The sequence below is a fragment of the Hyperolius riggenbachi genome, chromosome 5 (genome assembly GCF_040937935.1).
Source record: "Hyperolius riggenbachi isolate aHypRig1 chromosome 5, aHypRig1.pri, whole genome shotgun sequence".
In the NCBI taxonomy this organism is placed as follows: Eukaryota; Metazoa; Chordata; class Amphibia; order Anura; family Hyperoliidae; genus Hyperolius; species Hyperolius riggenbachi.
The window spans coordinates 175111815-175130107 of NC_090650.1; the positions used below are offsets into that span (position 1 = coordinate 175111815).

At 46.9% G+C, this 18293-nt stretch overlaps 1 protein-coding gene across 12 annotated transcripts in view; it reads right to left on the reverse strand.

Moving 5' to 3' along the window:
- The window catches only part of CTNND2 (catenin delta 2), a 2713436-nt gene that overhangs the window by 360504 nt on the left and 2334639 nt on the right, over positions 1-18293 (reverse strand). The window contains exons 23-24 of one of the 12 annotated variants that reach the window (XR_011020838.1): positions 4724-5429; positions 38-2325 (exon numbers count right to left, since the gene is read on the reverse strand). The exons of 10 other annotated variants lie outside the window; for them this stretch is intronic. The gene's annotated coding sequence lies outside the window, so the exon portion shown is untranslated. Of the gene's footprint in view, positions 1-37; positions 2340-4723; positions 5430-18293 lie in introns of those variants that run through there. One more of the 12 variants, XR_011020837.1, reaches the window with a different exon arrangement.

Genomic DNA, 18293 nt, shown 5'->3' on the forward strand with positions numbered 1-18293 from the left:
CATTTATTTGGGATAACATAAAAAGGGGGTCTGAATTAACACATTCAGAAATTTTAACAACTCAGATAATTAATATTTTATTACACCATAAACACAAACATTGCATAACAGAGTAATGCCAATATATAACAAATGTCCGCCCAACGGGTGACATTACCCAATGACTGGTACCCCAATAATGGCCACGACGGGGATGCGAACGAAAAAAGGGGGGGGAGGGGGGGAGAAGGTAGGATTTTTTTCTTTCAGCCGGCTGCTACCGTCCTGCAGCCGGCTCTTTTATCCTCTGTGCCTGTTCCTCATTGGCTGTCCTGTCAGGCCCGCGAAACTGTGGCCAATCAGCGGCGCTCCCTTCAATCTTTCCCCAGCTACCTGGGGGGCACACCTGAAAAATCAAGAGGAGAGCCAGTACAAGGGAAAAATTAACCCTATAGGGGCTGGCTCCACCATGCAGGCACAGGCTAATTGCCTGTGCCTGTACATGGTATCGCACACCCCCATAATAGGATAAGCACTTACCAAGCTTATAACATAACCATTCTTATGTACAATAGTAATCACAAACACTCAACTTGGCAAAAGGGCCATTTATTTGGGATAACATAAAGGGGGGGTCTGAATTAACACATTCAGAAATTTTAACAACTCAGATAATTAATATTTTATTACACCATAAACACAAACATTGCATAACAGAGTAATGCCAATATATAACAAATGTCCGCTGAACGGGTGACATTACCCAAAAGCCAGTCCAGCTGAACTGGACTGGCCCCCCAAGACCGCGGCCGTTTCAATACCATCATGCACATTGGCATTGAAAATATCAAGTCCTATTGCCGACAGGTGGACCCTGTCCCTTCTCTACAGGCCAAGTTCAGCACCCTCAAGTTCAATGTGGCGGATGGAAAAGCCGCCCACTCTCCATAACACTTTGACCATAAATCTGTTTAATCTTTTCCTTATTTGCTCCATGAATTTGGAACCAGCAGAAACCCATACAAGTCTTGGAACAATTTCCGAAAATATAATTTTTGTCTGAGGCAATTGGTTAGCTATCTGTTGAATGTCATTCTCCATTCTTTTCATTAATTTGATGGTGTTGTACTTCCCAACATCATTACCGCCCAGATGAATGACAAGCATATCTGGGGGCGGCCAAACCTGAAGTTGCTTAGAAATTAAAGGGACAAGGCCGTCCCAGCCAAGGCCTCTAGTACCTTTACACAATACCTGGAATTCATCTGGATTAAGAAATACATTCTGGGAGTAGGGCCTATTACGGGCTCTCTTTTGCGCCCAGTAGACGAATGAATGCCCCAGCACCCAAATAATAACTTTGCACCTGAAATAATAAAATTGTACATGTAAATTATAAATATAAATTAGGTCTAATGTATAATCTGAACCTTTGCGACTCCCAACGACCAATCCTTTGGATTGTCGATTCTGGGAGACCCAGACTGGCGGCCTCTGTAGCAGCTCCAATTCTGAAAGAATGGGGGGTAAACTTATAATGATGGAGTCCCAGATGTGTCAAACATTTCTTAAATACGGCACGAAATTGAAAAGATGATAAAGGGGCACCATCCCTATGCACTAAAAATGATGGAGCCAATGGCCTGACCCCCAGGAAGTCCCGCACTGATTTGACTGGACAACCGGGAGATCCAGGCACCGAGGCCAGATGAAGCCACACACCCTCCCCCCCTGGTCAGTTTTTGATCTACTAATGAAAACCCTTACCAACTCTTCGGAAACCAACACATGGTCAGATCGAAGGGGCGATTCAGTCAATTTATTTACCGATACCAATTCAGAAATCCGGAAAGCTCCGAAGAACGCTAAAGAAAATGCCGTTCTAAATAATAATAAACATTCAAATGAATCCTGACACACCGCAGGCAAAATTCCCAATAAATCTAACAGCATGCTGAACGATACTGGCCTCCGATTATCAGAGGACGCTGGTCCCTAAACAGGCCTTTCAGGAGTTGTCTAACAACCGGATAATTGCTATGACCTGGGATGCCTGCCAAGCGTCTAAAAAATGAGACCCCAGCTAACAATTGCATCATTTTGGAGCGAGAAGAACCAAACTCCGTTTCTTTACAAATAAAGGACAGGAAAACATCAGGAGAATCGACAAAGGGGGAAACAGCATAAGCATGTGTAAATTGGCACCACCTGTTCCAGGATGCTTCATAATGTGACCAGGTGCGAGGGGCTACCGACTTCTTAATAAATTCTCTTCATGTCCAAATCAGATTCCACAAGTGTTCCGGGCAGCCAATTCCTGTCATATCCGCTCCAGGAACCAGTGTCCTGAAAGAAAGCAGCTGTTGCCGTGACAACGAATCAGCGATTATATTATCTTTTCCAGGCAAATAAACAGCTTTAATCCAAATGTTGTGTTTAAGACACAACAACACTAAGTGCCTAAGCAACTTAACCACTAACTCAGACTTTGCAGATAAACAGTTAACCGCGTATAAAACGCCCTTGTTATCTGTTTGGAGCTGAATCCTTTTATTGGCAAAATCTTTTCCCCAGATGACTAGCGACACTACCACTGGGAACAGTTCAAGAAGCAATATGTTTCTAGTAACACCCGCACTCACCCAGGAGGGTGGCCATGGCTCCGCCGACCAATGGCCCTTCCAAAAGGCACCATACCCCACTGATCCTGCTGCATCTGTATAAAACTCCATTTTGGAATCTAACACAAACTCCTGTTGAAAAACCGACCTCCCATTATAGCAAGCAAGAAACTCCAACCAGACTAACATATCTTCCTTTACGTCCCTGAGTAGGCGAACATGTAACCGGGGGGATTTTAAACCTGCAATAATTGCTGCAAGTCTCCTGGAAAAGATACGCCCCATGGGCATGACCCTGGATGCGAATGCTAGGTGTCCCAGTAGGGACTGTATTTCTCTCACCGTAGCTTTATCTTTACCCAGTAAAACATTCAATAATGACTTCAACGCATTGATCTTTGTCTCAGGTAACCTAAATTCCATTCTTCCTGTATCGATTGTGATCCCCAGGAACTCTAACGATGTTGTAGGGGGTACTGTTTTCTCACCCGCTATCGGCACACCAAAGTCTGCCATAGTTTCGAGGAAAACATTCAGTAACGTTTGACATGTTTGGGAGCCCGCTGGGCCAATTAATAGGAAGTCATCCAAATAATGGACAATGGCTCCCTGTGGGACCTTTTGTGACACTACCCAATCCAAAAAAGTGGAAAAGGCTTCGAAATAATAACAAGAAAGGGAGCAGCCCATCGGGAGGCACTTATCAAAATAAAACTTATCCTCAAAACAAAAATCTAAAGAGTTGAAGGCTTCCGGACATATAGGCAACAACCTAAAGGCAGATTTTATATCCGTTTTGGACATGATAGCATCACGTCCAAAACTGCGAATAACGGACAGGGTATGGTCAAACGAAACGTACGATACTGAAATCAGCTCCTTGCCGATGCTGTCGTTAAGCGAGTTATCTTTAGGGAATGATAGGTGATGAATCATTCGGAATTCGTTAGGAGACTTTTTTGGGACCACTCCCAAAGGGGAGATACGAAAATTCTCAAATGGGGGGGGGAACTAAATGGACCCGCCACCCGTCCTGCTTCAACTTCCTTGCATATCTTTTTAAAAGCTATGCGAGGATAGCGATTAACCGACTTCAGATTAGGGACTATAACACAACCCTGTCCGTCAAATGATGGTATTTTGAAACCTTCAGTGAACCCTTCAACTAGTAGGTTACTGATCTCCTGTCTTGGGTATCTGCTTAGCCATTCCAACATGTTTTGAATTCTCACTGGGGTCTGAGCTCTTAAGAAAAAGCTCTTTTGTTCCCTGCGCCTGCAGACCCAATTTTTTAAAGCATCTAGCTGCCGCATGCGAACCACCGCAAAAATTGCACTCGTGTTTGTACCTGCAATTGCTCAAAAATTTGCATTGGCCCTCGTTGAAGGCAAAGCAGAGCCCCTTTTTAAAGGAGCCAGTTCCGGAAGATACAGACGGTTTTTGCGGTGCTGAGCGCTGCGGCAGCATATACCCTAGCCACAAGCCAACGTCTTTGGTACCCCAAGTCAGTGATGTGTGTACTGCCATTCTCTGCCTGAAAGCCTCATCATACTGAAACCATGCAGAGCCTCCAAACTGTCTATATGCTTCATTAATTATATCTAAATGCTGGAACAGACCCGTGCATAGCTCCGGCTTTTTCTCTCCCAGCACACTAGAATAAATGCAAAATGCTTGAAGCCAGTTGCTGAAAGTGCGCAGCACTGGGCGCCGTTTTTCCTCCTCTCCCTCCTTCTTTTCTTTAGAATCTTTATAAGAGGGAAGAAGAGAGAGGATATCAATAAATTCACTATTCCATATCTTTTCCTTAACTGCCAAGCTCAAATGGAATCCCAGAGGGGACAGCGAGCACGGCAGGGCCTCTTTATAATGTGTTTCAGGCAAACCAGCCCTAACAACTGGAATATGAGCTGGAGAGGCTACCACTGATACAGCCGGAGCTACCTGCGGGGTTACCCATGCTGGAGCAGGGGACACAGGTACACTGTCACTAACAACCTGCCCTGTACCCTGTACATGCTGTGACACTCTGACAGCCTCAGCCAAACCTTTAAACATCACAAACAATTCATTTAAACGAGCATTTATAGAAGTGACAGAAGAAATAGCAGAATCAGACTCACCCGGCAGCACAGGGCTCCTGTTTTCCCTTTCAGTCACTTGTGCAGCCTCCTGGCTGGGACCTGCATTGACTTCCTCTGCAGCAACTGCTGCAGCTGGCGTGGAATAAGGGGCTGCCCGAGGCATGGTCCGCTGGCCTCTGCTTCCCTTAGATGCCCTCTTGCTAGAAGCTGTCCGTGGAGGGGGCGGTGAAAACACTCTCCTTGCTTTCCGTGGGCGTTTTCCTAGCCCAGCATGACGGAGAGCTCCTCCTATGTCCTCCTCTCTGTCTCCTGGCTCGTCCCCTCTTCTTTCATGAGCCCAGTCACGTCTGCCCGCCCCTTCCTCCTCCTCCCGGCTCGAACTCCTTCCTCTCAGAGAGCCACGAGGAGAGGCTGGGGGAAAAGCACATGTCGGCTCCATTTGTGCTTCTTCTTCTTGTGGGGCTGACGGACCGGCCACCGCTGCTGACATAGAACTGACTGGCTGCATGAGGTCCCGCAGCCACTCCTCCCCGTCCTCTGCCCTGGCCCTGCGCAGTACTGCAGACATCATTGCCTCCATTGTGGGAAGGTAGGATTTTTTTCTTTCAGCCGGCTGCTACCGTCCTGCAGCCGGCTCTTTTATCCTCTGTGCCTGTTCCTCATTGGCTGTCCTGTCAGGCCCGCGAAACTGCGGCCAATCAGCGGCGCTCCCTTCAATCTTTCCCCAGCTACCTGGGGGGCACACCTGAAAAATCAAGAGGAGAGCCAGTACAAGGGAAAAATTAACCCTATAGGGGCTGGCTCCACCATGCAGGCACAGGCTAATTGCCTGTGCCTGTACAGATGTTGTGGTGCATGTGGAGACAAGGAGAGAGGAAGCAGGGAAATTACACTGCTCAAACGCTGCTGGCAGATTGCAGAGGATTCATGGCAACGGGCTGAGTGATCCAGAGCCGTCTCAGCTGAAGAGCGTGTTACTTTGCAGGGAGACTGGATCATAACGTCAGCCTCTCGTTCTCTCTCTCTGGCTGGACAGTGGACACAAGTATCAGAGGGATATTTGAAGCAGCTGAGGGCTTCAGGTCACTCACCCCTGTCACGCTACTTGCCTGCTTTATGTCTGGTCGCGCTCCACTCCCCTTCCCTCCGATGTATATACAGAAGCAGTGCCACTGTCCTATTAGGAATCAGCGTCAGTGACGCTATGTGCTTCTGTATACACATCGGAGGGAAGGGTAGTGGAGCGTGACCAGACATAAAGCAGGCAAGTAGCGTGACAGGGGTGAGTGACCTGAAGCCCTTGGCTGCTTCAAACATCCCTCTGATACTTGTGACCAGTCAGAGAGAGAGAACGAGAGGCTGACGTTTTGATCCACTCTTCCTGCAAAGTAACACACTCTTCTGCTGAGACGGCTCTGGATCACTCAGCCCGTTGCCATGAATCCTCTGCACTCTGCCCGCAGTGTTTGGACTTTTCCCTGCCTCCTCTCTCACAATGGAAGTGGGGATCCTGAAAGACTATTCACATTCAGCACCTCTGTGAGGTGTGCGCTTTGAGGAAAAGCTGGTAGTTTTAAAATGCTTTTATTTGACTGGACCCGATGGTCTCGGAGGCGGGACCATGGCTCTGTCATTGGGCCAATCACTGTGTAGTGACTGTACAGTGATTGGCTCAATGACAGAGCCATCATCCTGCCTCAGAGACCATCGGGCCAGTCAAATAAAAGCATTTTAAATTACTGTCTCTTCCGCATAGCGGGATGCACTGAATCACCACTGACATTTGCTATAATTAGAAGTAAACTTTGAGATAGGGTAACGGAGGGGTGTGACCTGATTGAGCACAAACACCTACAATTCAAAAAGAGTACAAAACTTTATTAATTACTTGTCAAAAATTGTAAAAACATACAGCATAAGACAACTCCCGCCAAAGACCACCATCCACATAAAAGCCAGACTTAAATCTTGATAGACAGCCATTGGGTTGCAATGAGCACAAGTATGCAGTAAACACATGTATGCAGTCAGCAGACAGGCATTGAAGCACATGAATCAGCACATGAATCAGCAGTCCAGCCCATATCAGTAAGGCACAGCAGATGGTCACATCAAAACATCAGGTTCATGCAGAAGCAGCACATGTGTCGCTGCATGGCCAGGCTGTTAATGGAAAGCAATGTCTATGCCCGTTGGGCTCTTACTGTGTCCTAAGAAGTTGATTCCGGATGGTTGATGGTGAGTATGGCTACTCAAGCAAGCAGGGGGAGACGGTGCTGAGATGAGGAGAGCTGGAGATGCATGGAAGCGGCAGGGAGAAGCGGACCCAGTGTGCCAATGGCGGAGGACAGCGTCCTCAATCGATTTCGCCGGCTCTTCCGGCTTCTTCAGGAGGCGTGTCCCTCCAGTCATGGCGCCGCAGCTATGTGCAGGCCGCCGTCCAATCCGGCCACAGATGCGACACCCCCCGCCCCCACCCCAGGGCCAACGCGAGCGGGGGGGCGGGGGAGGCAGACACGACGGGCGCGGCGAATAGCACGCCCGGCGCGTCTGCTGAGCCCCGCCCCCCCGCACGCAGGCCCAGGGGAAGGGGCGGGAGACGCCAGAAGGCAGCCGGATCCGACGGCGGCAGCACAAAAGCCGCGAGCACCCATCATATCCCATATTTGCTATAATTAGGTAATAAAGCCTCCTCCAGTGCCGCTTCAGACTCAGCACTATGTGCTGATAATAGCCTATTGAAAAGCTGGGCACTCCGGTCCCTCCCCATGCTACATTTGGACCATAAGACGCAGTTACTTTTTCTCCCCACTTTTGGGAGAGAAAAAGTGTGTCTTATGGTCCGAAAAATACGGTAATACCCTAGGCGAGCCGTGTGTACCTCTAGATAATAACCGTTTACTCCTTTCTTGCTCCATTACCTGGGAGGGTCGGGCCACGGCCACAGAAGCATTCGTGGACTCAGGCTCTGCAGCTAATTTCATAGATTGACAAACAAAAATGACAGCGCTCACAGGCTGCAACTGGCTTATAAACCATCAAAGGGCCTGTACAGACCCCCAGGGGCTAAATACACGCCTTGAATCCAAATCAGATGCAAAATTATGCAAATTTAAGTGCTAATTTATGTGCTAGTCCCTAATCTAAAATTTGAATGCAGATTGGATGCAGGCTACCACAAGTATACTTAGAACATTTTACATAGAGAAAAAGGTGTAGGCAGCGCTTCCAAATACAGAAAGCTGCACCTGAATTGATTAAGCTGCAGAGTAGTGCAGAGCTCCAATGGACCATATTACACAACATGCATTCAAACAGGTACAGCAATGGAGGGCGTTAGCTTCAGCAAATAATATGTGCACAAATCATTTCCTACTAGACTTCCCCCCGGCGTTGACGTGCCCCCTCGGGGGGGCACGTCAACGCCGGGGGGAAGTCTAGTAGGAAATGATTTGTGCACATATTATTTGCTGAAGCTAACGCCCTCCATTGCTGTACCTGTTTGAATGCATGTTGTGTAATATGGTCCATTGGAGCTCTGCACTACTCTGCAGCTTAATCAATTCAGGTGCAGCTTTCTGTATTTGGAAGCGCTGCCTACACCTTTTTCTCTATGTAAAATAATTTCATAGATTATAACTTTGTCAAAAAATTGGGGATTCCCTTACTTCCTTTAAACCATCAGATTTTGATCACAGCGGTAGATGACTCTCCGTTACAGTGTAGACAGCCTCTCTCCCAGACCCCCTTATTGTTGTGTAATATAGGGGTTCTACATAAGGAGAAACTACAGTTCTTTGTCCTGCAAATGTCAACCTCTACCATAATCCTCGGTATGCCTTGGTTGCAACTACACTCCCCTCAGATCGACTGGGCTTCAGGTCAGCTACAGAGCTGGTCAGCCCATTGTCGTCATCATTATTTGGAGAAAGTTGCTGTTTGCGCCACCAAGCTTCAGGTGAAAGGGGTGCCAGTGCAGTACGCAGAATTTGATGACGTGTTTTGTCCAAAATCAGCAGAGAAACTCCCGCCACACCGGAGCTTCAACTGTCCCATAGAGTTAAGATCAGGTTGTATGCCCCCTAGAGGCCATCTCTATAATCTGTCTGGGCCAGAAAAGCTGGCCATGCAGAAATACATTAAAGAAAATTTGGCCAAGGGCTTTTATCCGTCCTTCCCGGTCACCAGCAGTGGCTGGGTTCTTTTTTGTACAGAAAAAGGACGGTGGGCTTCGACCTTGTATTGACTATCGGGGTTTAAATAATAATAATAATAATAAATAAGATCACAGTGAAAAATCGCTATCCACTGCCTTTGATTGATGATTTGTTTGCTCAGGTGACTAATGCCAGTATCTTCTCTAAGCTAGACCTACGAGGAGCATACAACCTGGTACGCATTAGGGATGGTGATGAATGGAAGACGGCGTTCAACACGCCCGATGGGCACTACGAGTATCTGGTCATGCCCTTCGGGTTGTGTAATGCTCCTGCCGTCTTCCAGGAGTTGATCAATGAAGTCTTTAGGGAAGTTCTGGGAAAATTTGTGTTAGTGTATCTGGATGATATACTGATTTTCTCACCCAATCTAACAGAACATCGGAAACATGTGAAGTTCGTTCTAAGAAAATTGAGGCAGAACTCGTTGTATGCGAAGTTAGAGAAATGCCTCTTTGAGGTCACTAAGGTCCCTTTTTTGGGATATATCATTTCCACTTCAGGTCTCTCCATGGATCCTGAAAAAGTCTCTGCTGTATTGGAGTGGCCTCAACCTGTAGGATTGAAGGCACTCCAAAGATTTCTTGGCTTCGCCAATTACTACAGGAAGTTCATCAAAGGGTTTTCTTCTGTAGTGTCACCCCTCACCAACCTTACCAAGAAGGGGGCTGACACCTACCATAGGACAGTAGAGGCACAGTCTGCCTTCGCTACGTTGAAAAAGTTGTTTTGTTCTGCTCCCATTTTGAGACACGTGGATGTCACCTTCCCCTTCATTGTTGAGGTGGATGCATTGGAGATTGGGGTTGGGGCTGTGCTGTCTCAACACTCTGGCCTTCAAGGCAAACTTCATCCCTGTGCCTTCTATTCTCGTAGGTTCTCTCCAGCCGAGAGGAACTATGATATTGGCAATAGGGAGCTCTTGGGCATTAAGTTAGCCTTTGAAGAATGGCGCCATTGGCTGGAAGGGGCAGAACATACGATCACAGTTTATACTGATCATACAAATTTGGAGTACATCGAAGGGGCTAAAAGACTTAGCCCCCGACAGGCTCGCTGGTCCTTGTTCTTTTCAAGGTTCAGATTTGTCATTACGTATACACCGGGAAGCAAGAATGTCAAAGCAGATGCATTATCTAGGTGTTTTGAGTCCGAGACAGTTCAGCCATCAACCCATGAGACAATCTTACCTCAAAGATTGGTGGTGGCAGCCACGGAGACCTGGGAAGACTGGACACTTACCCTAGGGCCTTACCAGCAAGATATTCCAGAAGGGAAGCCCGAGGGGGTTCTGGTTGTGCCACTTCCTTTTCGCCTACAACTCTTGCGATTGTTCCACGCCCATAAGAATGCAGGGCATCCCAGGGCTGCTCGAACTCAGGACCTACTGGCCAGATGTGTATGGTGGCCTTCGTTAGAGTGCTCTGTGTGTGCCAGAAATAAGCCCTCTCGTCAAACACCAGTAGGTACGCTACAACCCTTACCGGTGCCAAATGAACCATGGACTCACTGGTCTATGGACTTTGTCGGAGAACTCCCCAGGTCTGAGGGCAAGTCGGTCATCTGGGTGGTAGTTGATAGGTTCAGTAAAATGGCTCATTTTTTCCCTCTGAAGGGACTCCCCTCGGCCCAGGAATTGGCTGATCTCTTCATCCAGCACATTTTCCGGCTGCATGGCATTCCATGCGTGTAAACAGGAAGTTTATGTGTAAACAGGAAGTTCTATGAAGCACTTAGTGATCGGAGACCTCCGGCCAAAAGGAGGTATGTGCTCAGCTTGCCTGCCGCCGCTGCTGATGCCACAAGCACCACCAATGATTGCTTGCAGGAGGGGAGCGCTGAGAGGAGAGCCCGAGGTGAGGGAGGGGGGGGATTTCCCCCCTCCCCACCGATCTGCGGCCACAGCTCTCCTCTTATGCTGCGACCCCTCCTGCCCCCAAAAAGTCCCCGAGCGGGCCCTGGGGGGGGGGGTGTCTGGAATTTTTTTTTGCAGGGGGGCCCGGGGCTTTCTAGGTACGCCCCTGGATCTAGCCTTCTGTCTTTGTACCGTATCTGTCCGGTTGTTGCCGAATCTGCTTGTCTGACTCTCCTGCCCTCACCAGTGAACCTAGTCCCTGGTGAGGGATTCTCTGTACAGCTTAATTACCTGCTCCTCAGGTGACCAGTAGCTGCAGTACAGTCTGAATCACCTGCTCCTCAGATGACCAGTAGCTGCTATACTCTCTTAGTCACCTGCTCCTCAGGTGATTAGGAGCTGCAGTACAGTGTTGCTCTCCTGCCCCTCAGGAGACCATCGGCTGCAGTGCGGTCTGAATCACCCGCTCCACGGATGATCAGTATATGTTGTATTACTGTTGCACCAAACACCTGTCTTTACATCTGGTTGTTCTGTGTCTCGCTATACTCGCATTATTGGTGATTCTGCAGATCACTACATAATCAGGTATAGCATCTGTATTATTGGTGATACTGCAGATCACCAATAATCAGAAAATCTGTTCTTGCTGACACCAATCATTACATCAATTACTGGCCCTTCTATAAATAAACTTGGGGCGATTAGGAATCTTACTGCCCAACACTGGATCATTACACAGCAGGCCCCAGTATTTCCTAATAATCTGCTCAACTTCCCCATGTTGTGCATTATACTCAAAACACACAGCAAAATCAAATTGGTCTCCTGTTCCTTTTTTGGGGTGATCCATTAACATACTCTTTCTATCATAGTCTTTGATTTAATTAATTTCCTGTCTAAGTTGGAACTCCTGATAACCTTTATCTACAAACCGTTGCAATAACATCCCAGCTTGCTCCTCTTAGTCTGTAATTTCCGTACAGTTTCTTCTAATTCTTGTAAACTGGCTTCTTGGTATCACTTTTAACCAGTTCCTATGGTGGCAGCTTTTAATTGGGGTGAAAGCATCTCTCTCTCTCTCTCTCCTCTCTCTCTCTCCTCTCTCTCTCTCTCTCATCATCTTGTAGGGAATTGCAGTTTTTCAAATGCCACCTTACATACCATGACTTTTGAAATAGACCAACAACCACACTACATGCTAAAGCCAGCCTAGCATGTACCATTATGATCAATCCAATACAAAAAGTAGCATAAGGATTTGTACTTTTTCAAAAGCCAGCTTACATATCTTGGCCAGGATTTGAACCCAGGTCTTAGTGTGTAGTAGGTATCTGACTTACCCCCTAGACCACCAACCACACTACATGCTAAAGCCAGCCTAGCATGTACCATTATGATCAATCCAATAGAAAAAGTAGCGTGCTTAAAGGGGAACTTCAGCCTAAACAAACATACTGTCATTAAGTTACATTAGTTATGTTAATTAGAAGTGGCGTTCCTACTGTAGGGCGCAGGGGGGCGTGGCGCACCGGGTGCCAGACAGCCAGGGGGGTGTCGCCACGACCCCCCACAGCAGCAGAGCAGGAGGGGGAATCAGCGCTAGAAGGAGGGGCAGTGGGGGCAGCGGTGGGGAGGGGGGTAATATCCCCCCCCTCCCTCACCTGGGACCCCTCCTTCTGCCTCTCTCCCCCTCCATTTAGCGGTGGCAAGTGCGGGCTCGGCGGCGAGGAGGCATGCGGAGAATTACTCACCACTTCCGCGTTCCAAGCGCCGGCAGCGTCATGTCGTCAGATCACCGCCTTCAAAGCCGCCCACTGTGCTTCCTGATTAGCGGAAGCACAGTGGGCTGCATTGAAGGCGGAGATCTGTGACGTCATGACGCTGCCAGCGCTTGGAACATGGAAGTGGTGAGTAATTCTGCGCATGTCTCCCTGCCGCCGAGCCCGCACTTGCCACCGCTAATCTATGGAGGGGGAGAGAGGCAGAAGGAGGGGTCCCAGGTGAGGAAGGGGGGGTATTTCCCCCCTCCCCACCGCTGCCCCCACTGCCCTTCCTTCTAGCGCTCCTTCCCCCCTCCTGGGGCATCTATACTGGGGGCAACTGTACTAGCTATACTGGGAGCAACTAAACTAGCTATACTGGGGGCAACTAAACTACCTACACTAGGGGCAACTAAACTAGCTATACTGGGGGCAACTATACTAGCTATACTGGAGGCAACTGTACTAGCTATACTGGGGGCAACTATACTAGCTATACTGGGGGCAGCTAAACTAGCTATACTGGGGGCAGCTAAACTAGCTATACTGGGGGCAGCTATACTAGCTATACTGGGGGCAACTATACTAGCTATACTGGGGGCAACTATACTAGCTATACTGGGGGCAACTATACTAGCTATACTGGGGGCAGCTATACCAGCTATACTGGGGGCAGCTATACTAGCTATACTGGGGGCAGCTATACTAGCTATACTGGGAGCAACTAAACTAGCTATACTGGGAGCAACTAAACTAGCTATACTGGGGGGCAGCTATACTGGGGGCAACTATACCAGCTATACTGGGGGCAACTATACCAGCTATACTGGGGGCAATTATACTAGCTATACTGGGGGCAACTATACTAGCTATACTGGGGCAACTATACTAGCTATACTGGGGCAACTATGCTAGCTATACTGGGGCAACTAAGCTAGCTATAATGGGGCAACTAAACTACATACACTGGGGGCAACTAAACTAACTATACTGGGGGCAACTATACTAGCTATACTGGGGGCAACTATACTAGCTATACTGGGGGCAACTATACTAGCTATACTGGGGGAAACTATACTAGCTATACTGCGGGCAACTATACTAGCTATACTGGGGGCAACTATACTAGCTATACTGGGGGTAACTGTACTAGCTATACCGGGGGCAACTAAACTAGCTATACTGGGGCAACTAAACTACCTACACTGGGGGCAACTAAACTAACTATACTGGGGGCAACTATACTAGCTATACTGGGGGCAACTATACTAGCTATACTGGGGGCAACTATACTAGCTATACTGTGGGCAACTATACTAGCTATACTGGGGGCAACTATACTAGCTATACTGGGGGCAACTGTACTAGCTATACTGGGGGCAACTATACTAGCTATACTGGGGGCAACTATACTAGCTATACTTGGGGCAACTATACCAGCTATACTGAGGGCAGTTATACTAGCTATACTGGGGGCAACTATACTGGGGGCAGCTATACTAGCTATACTGGGGGCAGCTATACCAGCTATACTGGGGGCAACTATACTGGGGGCAGCTATACTAGCTATACTGGGGGCAACTAAACTAGCTATACTGGGGGCAACTAAACTAACTATACTGGGGGCAGCTATACTGGGGGCAACTATACTAGCTATACTGGGGGCAACTAAACTAGCTATACTGGGGGCAACTATACTAACTTCATTGGGGGCAACTAGTTTCACTGGGGACAACTATACTAGCTTCACTGGGGGCAGGTATACTGGGGGAAACTACTAGCTATACTGGGGCAACTATACTAGCTAATACTTTAAATTACAGTTAGCTCCTCCCTCATCCGGTCATGACCACGCCCATTTTTTGCCGCAAAGCACGCCGCAGGTTGTGGCCACGCCCATTTTTTTAGGGGGGGTGTCTTTTAATACCCAGCACCGGGTGCCAAATGGTAGGCCACTGTTAATTAGAATAGATAGGTAATATAATCTCTTACCCACCCCATTTTAAAAGAACAGGCAAATGTTTGTGATTCATGGGGGCTACCATCTTTGTCATGGGGCCAGCTGTGTCCTGATCACCTCTCCCAGCTGCACGTGCTAGGCTTCAAATGTCAAATTAAAAATGTAAAAAAAAACAAAAAACACCAAAACAGCAGAACGAGAACATCAACATCAGAAATCCCATCATGCTTTGCACAGCATTAGTGGAAAAATGCCCAGGCAGTTTTTTTCTGTGCAGCTAAAAATGAGGCTTGTATAAGAGAAAAAAAGTTCTGATGCTGTGAAACAGTTAAAGAAACATCAGGCCTTTCCAGTGCTGCTGAGTCAATTTTTAGTCTGCAGGTTCACTTTAAGGATTTTTACTTTTTCAAAAGCCAGCTTACATACCTTGGCCAGGAATTGAACCCAGGTCTCAGTGTGTAGTAGGTATCTGACTTATCCCTAGACCACCAACCACACTACATGCTAAAGCCAGCCTAGCATGTACCATTATGATCAATCCAATAGAAAAAGTTGCATAAGGATTTGTACTTTTTCAAAAGCCAGCTTACATACCTTGACCAGGGATTGAAGCCAGGTCTCAGTGTGTAGTAGGTATCTGAGGTATCTGACTTACCCCCTATACCACCAACCACACTACATGCTGAAGCCAGCCTAGCATGTACCATTATGCTCAATCCAAGAGAAAAATAAGCTCTCTCTAAGGATTTGTAGCCAGGCATGGCCTTGCCTTTTGTGTTCAACAGTTGTCCGAAGAGAACCCCAGATATCAGGTAGATTCATCTCTCTCTCTCTCTCTCTCTGTCTCTCTCTCTAGTAGGGATGGTCACCTCTTTCCGCAGAATTGTATTTTCTGGAATTTTTAGGTGGAAATTGGTCATTCCGTTCCATTTGGTCAGAACGGAATTGCTTTTTCAATCTGGCGGAATACTGAAAATGCCTGTGAAAATCTGCCGGTATCCGTTGATGGTTTGAAGCTGAAAATTCAGTTCAATGGCATCAAGTCCTAGAGAGAGAGAGACAGAGCTCATTTTTCTCTTGGATTGATCATAATGGTACATGCTAGGCTAGCTTTAGCATGTAGTGTGGTTGGTGGTCTAGGGAGAGAGAGAGAGATTTTTGTGTTTTCCGGAAAATTCCGCGGAAATAAAAAGATTTCCGCGGAATTCCGTTTGAGAGGTTTAGCAATTCTGTTTCGACTGCCGGAATCGGAATTGACTTAATTCCGGCCGGAATCACGGAATTAACAATTCCGCGGAATCCAGCGAGCATCCCTAGATAAGACCCCCAGTTCCGAACCATCCATGAAAGTATTTGCCACACTGGGAGCATATTTTGCCGCCATGGCGCATCCCAGTGTTTGAAGGTAGAACTGGCCTCCATACCAAAAATAGTTATGGGTAAGGGAAAAACATAGTAGTTTCAATATAAACTCAATCTGCTCAGTTTTTAAATCCGCATACACATTCAGTGCCTGCTTAACCGTTCTAATAGCTTCCCCATGCGGGATGATGGTATATAAGGCACTTACATCGGCTGTCACCAGCAGATCATCATCTTCTACCTCCACTGTACTAATGGTTTGTAATAATTGTTTGGTATCTCGGAGTAGCAGTATTAATTTTCCTACTACCGGTTGTAAATATGAGTCAATGTACTCACCGACTCTCTGATTCTGGGATCCTATGCCACTAACAATGGGACACCCTGGGGGCTCTGTCAAACTTTTATGAATTTCGGGCATCAATCACCAAATATTTGAATTCCGCATCATTTAGAATCTCTTGCTGTAGACCTTCCCTTAGTATCATTCTAAGTTCATTCATGTATGCAACTGTTGGATCACCTTTTAGTTTCTTGTATGTGAGCTGATCCCCAAGGATTTGCTCCATTTTCTTCCTATATTGATCTATTTTCATAACAACCACTCCTCCACCTTTAATAGCAGGTCTAACCAATACATCTTTCCTCTGACTCAATTCCCTTATTGGCCTCGATTCATAAAGCATTCCCGCATTCGGAAATGCTGAAAACGGCTCACTTTACCGACCACACAGCAAAATCTGTATTCATAAAGGCTTTTTCCGCATGAAAAGCCGACATTCGCGAGCAGAGTGATAAATCACCGCCTTGCGCGGTGATTATCATAGCAAAAGTAACAAGTAGTCAATTCATAAAGATTAGAGGTAGCGGTATGCGGACGGGTATTACCGCTACCTCTGAAGTGGCGAGAAGCGTGCGGAATACAGTGCAGTGAATGGTCAGACCTCCCAAGCAGCTGCAGAGAGAACACCGCACGGAGGGATTCCGCCTGCTTCTCCTGTTTCCGCATGCGTAGGACAGCCTAACGCCTGCCTACAGCGGAATATCTCCGCACGCCTGTCACATCTAGCTACATTTTTATGAATTACCTCCCTGAAGGCGGAAATACCGACAGCGGTGTTTCCCCGCTCGACTTTCCCCGCTTGACAGCACTTTTATGAATCGAGGCCATTGTCTTGAGTTCCCCACCATTTTGTTTGACTTGGATTTTCTCTATGTCTTTCAACACCATATTTTTAAAGACCTGTATAGTGCCATCCTTAGAATTATCTGGGGGGTTGAAAGTTGACTTATTCTTCAAAGTGGTATGCGCATAGGCCCTTTCCGGAAGTCAATTATTGGCCTTAGTAGTAGGGCCTTTTTTTGAAATGAAATATTTTTTAATATTCAACTTCCTTACATATTTGTTTACATCTATAAATGTCCCAAACTTATTTAACCCTTGCTGGGGCGCGTATTTCAATCCTTTATCCAGAATTTTCAGTCCTCCATTAGTGAGAGGAATCCCACTAATATTGAAAATTCCCTCACCTTCTTTCACTTTCTTCTTTTTATTATCTCCTCCTCCCCGTCTATCTCTTCTATTCCTCTTTTTCGCACAAATCTTTGGTTGTACTCTAACTCTGCCCAATTGGCTTTTAGTGATGCCCCCCCCCCAAAAAAAAAATGATGATGTATAGTTTCTGCTAAGGGTTCAAACCGGTTATAGGTAAGTAAATATTCTTCCTTGTAATCTCTCCCCTGTTGTTGATGGTATTGCTGATCATATTGATCATACCTCCTATTAAACTCATAAAAGCTGTCTGCCATGATGCCGGAGTCCGGTGGTGGAAGTTAGTAAAAGCCGCAAGAACACTGCCGATCTCAGGAGGTAATTTGCATAGGGCCTGGATATAGCGTCCCCACACCCGGCCGAGGACATGCCCCTGATGAGTTATTTGACGAAACCGTTAGGGCGGGGCCTCAGGCACGGTGTGTGGAGACGCTGAATGAGGAAGGCAGCTGTGAGGACGTCCTGCTATAATTACATGCGCATTGATTTTATTCACATGTGAGTGCAATACTGTGTATTTTTAACCCATTAAAATGGAATTACGCTATGTTAGCCATGTCTCTTGAGTTTCAAAGGTCTTTGCTACACTCTGATGATTAAAGTGCACAAGAAAGCGATAACAGCTGGTCAGCATAGGATCAGCCAGTGGAGTCGGTGAGCGTGCATTTTGTTCCCTATACCACTGTGGTGTGGACACTAATGGGAGTTACACATGGAACACTAATGGTGTTTGGGTATTGAGCTAAAATTGGATTATGCTATGTTGTTCCTGTGTTTTTGAGTGCCATTTAAAGAGACACTGAAGCGAAAAAAAATATGATATAGTGAATTGGTTGTGTACTATGAATAATTACTAGAAGATTAGCAGCAAAGAAAATATTCTCATCCTTTTATTTTCAG